This window comes from Lycium ferocissimum, chromosome 3, assembly GCF_029784015.1.
Source record: "Lycium ferocissimum isolate CSIRO_LF1 chromosome 3, AGI_CSIRO_Lferr_CH_V1, whole genome shotgun sequence".
Lineage (NCBI taxonomy): Eukaryota > Viridiplantae > Streptophyta > Magnoliopsida > Solanales > Solanaceae > Lycium > Lycium ferocissimum.
This window is the reverse complement of record NC_081344.1, coordinates 10,785,176-10,790,405: the sequence shown is the minus strand read 5'-3', so window position 1 is coordinate 10,790,405 and position 5,230 is coordinate 10,785,176. Positions and strand designations below refer to the sequence as shown.

General features: G+C 33.3%; 1 long non-coding RNA gene across 1 annotated transcript; it reads left to right on the top strand.

Annotated features, from left to right (window-relative positions):
• Positions 1 to 461: 461 nt before the first annotated feature.
• Positions 462 to 4,591, top strand: LOC132049695 (uncharacterized). Its single transcript, XR_009413141.1, has 2 exons — positions 462 to 960; positions 4,535 to 4,591. It is a non-coding gene; the product is annotated as an uncharacterized LOC132049695 (long non-coding RNA).
• Positions 4,592 to 5,230: the final 639 nt, after the last annotated feature.

Sequence of the window (5,230 nt, the reverse complement as noted above, 5' to 3'; positions counted from 1 at the left end):
TGGTGGATTCACGAATATTATTGATTATTATATCATGAAGAAATGTGTGTGAGTTCTGACTTAAATTATATTATTTTCCGTTGTTACATAATATCACACGTCAACAATGTGTATTAACATGTAAAAGATGTTACACTTTGACTTTGAAGTGATTACAAAAGTGATTTAATTGGCTTCACGCCATATTACACTTGTATCACATCTTACCGAAATTAATACTCATATTAAACGTACGGGAAAAAGTTCAAATGTACCTCTCGTTATATTTTAGGTTCAACTATATCCTTACAGTTATACTTTAGGCACAAATGTATCCTTCATTTTAACGGAAGAACACGTATCATCATCCTATTGGCCTAATTTAACTATCTCCTAATTAATTAAAATCTAACCAATAGCCCAGTATCCAATTAAAAGACTCATAATCATATCCAAAAAATTGAAGCAAGCTCCATCAATGGCGACTGCTGATCCACCATCTGTCATCATCGCCGCTACCAATCACCGGGGTACATATATATAACTAAATATTCCCTTATGTATCTATAGTTGTAATATTTGTTTTTATAGCTACTTTGATTCAAAAGCTAATCCAAAATTTTATTTTCCCCTCTTTTGGAACCGTTACCACTTGTTCTGTTGATCATTTTATTTCCAAGTCTTTTTATATTTTAAATAAGCAAAAAAAAAAAAAAAGCGTATAATTGTCAATATATTTTCATTATTCATTATTTCCTGGTTCTTTTTTTCATAGCATTGACTTGGTGGGTATAAACCAACAAAACCAAAGACTTTTGGGTCCTAAAAAAAGAAAGAAATATTTTACAATCCAACTTATTGTTATGAAACAACCCACCCAACCAACCACGCACCCACTGTATTTAAGCTGACCGAAAGTCCATTTTTCTCCTTCCGTTTCATACTCGATAAAATCGTACATCACAATATTCCGATCGCGTGGTATGTTCCTCTAAATCTAACATTTTTTTTTTAGCAGATCTGTGTTGTTCTAGTTCAGATTTTTATTTTTCTGTTATTTTAGTTGCGTGGAATCGTGAGATTTTTGTTTTTATTTTCAATTTTTGGGTCTATGTTTTTAGCCTCGTTCAATTTGTTGCGATTTTGTGATACACTGCTGGTTTTTTTTTTTTTTTATGAGATCTGGAGTCAAATTTGTTGTAAGCTCGTTATTTCTTTGAAAAAAAAAATGAGATATCATGTCATGCATTTAGAAATTTTGGGAAAATCTATTTTTGAAAATATTTACGCCAGGTAGCCCATTCTTTGTGTATAAACACCTGATTTTGCCAGGTAGCCCAGCTTTGTGTATAAACACCCGATTTTTCAATATATTTGTGTATAGGCACCTTTTATACACTTTATACAAGGTTGATACATTGTGTATAATGCTCTCCGCTGGGTATATTGTTGTATGATGTTGTATATTGGGCTACGTTGTGTAAATATTTTCAAAAGCTGTATATTTTTTAAAATTTCCAATTTTTCTCATGGTCTCATATTAGCATAGATTCAGGACAAAGCATCACTTGCTATACTGGCGTACAAATCTTTCCTTATCGGGGAAAAAAGAAAAAGAAAATTGAGTAACAACTCTATACACTATATTATTTTTGGGGTTGGAAAGAGTAGCTGAGCTTGGTTTATTCCCAGTTATAGAAATATTGAAGATCAATCTAAAAGAGTGAAAAAATTCAAGAGAATTTTGTGAAAAATATGAAATGAGTGTAAACAAGCCATTTTCAGCAACTAGTTAAATGGAAATTCTATTCTCAGGAGACAATGCCTACTCAAGAAATCAAAGTTGCACTCTTTGATTTCTTCTATTACAAGAACTAAAACCAATAGAAAGAAGGAGTTCTAGAGTTGGAGTATAATATTGAAGAAAGAGGAATAACTAAAATTTTCAACATTGAAGAAGAATTGGCTGAGTGGTGTTCGATGAATGTTTCTTCTTTTTATGGCTGATTTCATTTTCCGTCTGCTATAGAAAGTCCATATATATATAATAAAGATTTTGCTTTTATATTTTTAAAGCCAACCAACAGACGCTTTTAAAAAATTCACAAAAGGTAATTACTGTTTGAAGGAACACAACTTTTAGAAAAGGCACTTCAAATTAGTTTTTTTCTATTTATTTAAATCTTATTGTCAATATAAATGCCCGATGTTGGTGATCCTCTTAATCTAGAAGAGTATGCTAAGATAATTACTAGTTAAATATATGCTATGAATTATACCATTCCTAATATTGCACTTGCTGTTGCGATGCTTTGTAGATTTACTAGTAATCATAGTCATTAGTGTAGGAAAGCCATTGGTTAACTTATGAGATATTTGAAGCATACTTTGAACTAATTTTTGCATTATAACTGCACTGTCCACATCTTTTTTGAAATGTTATAGTGATGCTAGTTGGGCTTTTGATAGAAGTAACTCTTAAGTCTACAAGTGGCTGGTTATTCACTATAAGAGAAGCCATAATGGCATGGTACTCTAAGAAACAGTCTTGTGTTGCATTATTGTCTATGTATCTGATTGTTATGTCTCTTGCTAGCACATATATTCTATGGATTTAGAGATTCATGAAGTGCATACAATTTTTTAATATACCTAAGGATCTATTACTTTATATTGTGATAATCAAGCTGCGATTCGCAATACAAAGAATGAGAGGATGTGGGGTAGAAGAAACTGAAGAATCTAAAATTTGACTTTTTGAGTAGACATTGTATCCTGGGTATTAGCCGAGGGTCTTTCGGAAACAGCCTCTCTGCCCCACAAAGGTAGGGGTAAGGTTTGCATACATTCTACTTCTACCCTCCCCAGACCCCACTTGTGAGATTTCACGGGGTATGTTGTTGTTGTTGTATCTCCAGGGGATAAAATTTTCATTTGACTATTTGCACCATGTTGGGAAATTGATATTTTAAATATAGTTTCCTGAAAGGGCACTATACTTATTACTTCCTCCGTCCCAAAAAGATTGTCTTAGCTTGACTTGACACGGAGTTTAAGAAAAAAAAAAGTGTGGTCCAAAACAAGCCTTAGATATTTGTATGATTATAAATCATCTCATAAAGTTAAATTATTTCTAAATATAGAAATGTGTCAATCTTTTTGGGACAAACTAATAAGGAAAGTAAGACAGTCTTTTTGGGACGGAGAGAGTACATATTTTTCATAAATTTCTCTTGCATTATTTTTTTTTTTGATGAAGTAAGTTGTTTCATTGAGAAAAGGCATCAAGTAGATGCATAATTACAGGGGCTAATTACAGATAGACAAAAGCAAAAGAGAATTATAAGCCCCTATACATTGGCTCCCTCTAAAACTAGGGTGCTAATAAAATCCAAAAACTGATCTGTACTAGTCACTGGGGACAACATTGTCCAGCAATAAAGGTTTACTAGACATTTCGCTTTAAGTGCATGAATGGGAGTGGTAGTTGAGGAACCATCAAAACATCTTCTATTCCTCTCGATCCAAATACACCAAAAAATTACAGCAGGAATCATATTCCAGATCTTTCTGATGGTCTTATCAACTAACTGAAGACTCCAAGAAATTTGAGCTTCCCTTAATCTTTTCGGCATCACCCAACTTAAACTTCCCTTAAATTTCTCTTGCATTATTTCACTCTTTTAAATTATTTTTCAATGTTTCTACAACATTCCCTTGTTTGGTTAGGGAGGAAATGTGAATGGGGTATGTTGCCTTTTCGTGTACCATTTTCAGCTCTAAAACTAGAAAAAGAGGAGGAATTAATTGTTTTTAACATTCCTTCTACCTATACCAAACAAGTGGAGCGGTATAAATACTTAAAGTATCCTCCAGTTTCAATTTCCTGTCTTCCCTAATTCCTATATACTTACTTTAAAGGTAACTCCTCTATATTATCAAACCTTAACTTTTCATTGCACACCTATTTTAGAGTAAGATAGAACCAACTTCTGGCTGTTCTTGGGTCATTGTGAATTATCTTGGTTTGCTTGAATCTTCAACACCGGCCTTAACTAGCGTAAGAAGTTTAGACCAAGTTGTAGTTGACTCAACTGCAAAGCAGTCTAGACTTACGCCAATGCATTCTTATTCATATGGCCCTCTCTTGTCCAGCATCATAAAATTTGTTAAATTGTTTATTGATTCTTTACATAACTGGTTTTCGAGTCCTTCCTCAAACATGTTTTGCTACTCTTATTTTTCGAAACCTCACATTTCTAAATTAACCTCCTCCGTGAGTGTGCTATTTTTCTCTTATTGAAGGGTTCTTTATAACTTGTTCGTTGATAATTTTCATGATCATGTTATATGGGCTATGTTATTATATTTGTAAATGTTGCCATACAACATTTTGACCTAGTAGACACTTCATTGAAAAATTGGTCTATATAAGTGTGTACATAGTTCGGTTTGAGTCTATATTTTTCTTGAAAAATCAAATTAGTTAACTCAGCTTGTTAATATAAATCAAAGAAATAATACAAATCCCATTTTTCGGTTTATGTTTTTGAAGGTCTCTTCTGAAGTTGGATAAAAGCTGACATGTGACTGCATCACAGAACAATTCAAAGTTGGGATTTGGATTGTTTTTTTTGTGTGGTCTTTGTTCTGTACCCACTTTTACACATGAATCTAAATTGAAATGATATTTGTTATTGTTTGGTTAAGCAGAAAAATATGGCCAAGGATGTCGAAGTTAACGGATTCAACCCAGGATTGATTGTCTTACTTGTTATCGGTGGGCTCGTGCTAACCTTTCTTATTGGGAACTATGTCCTTTATGTGTATGCCCAGAAAACTCTTCCTCCAAAGAAAAAGAAGCCAATCTCCAAGAAGAAGATGAAGAAGGAAAGACTGAAGCAAGGCGTCTCAGCACCCGGAGAATAGATGTTTTAGACACTGGGTGACATTTCCGTTGTTCATGTTGACGAGAGAACATGTCTGAGTTCATGTCCAGCAGCATTTCAATCAGATGGTTGTATTTTTTAAGGTTACATTTTCCTGTCAAGATATGTAGAACTTCATCGAAAGATGCTGCCTTTTATTGTGCTTGCTGACTGAGAATTTTTCATAGAAGCTACTGATTTTCAGTTTAACTTCTAGCAAATCTATTGGTTTTCTGTTCTTCTCTTTGGTAACGTGAGGTTTATGCTTAGTGCTGCTATCTTGGGTTGCATAATTGTGAAGTTGTTGATTTTAGCCCTCGAAA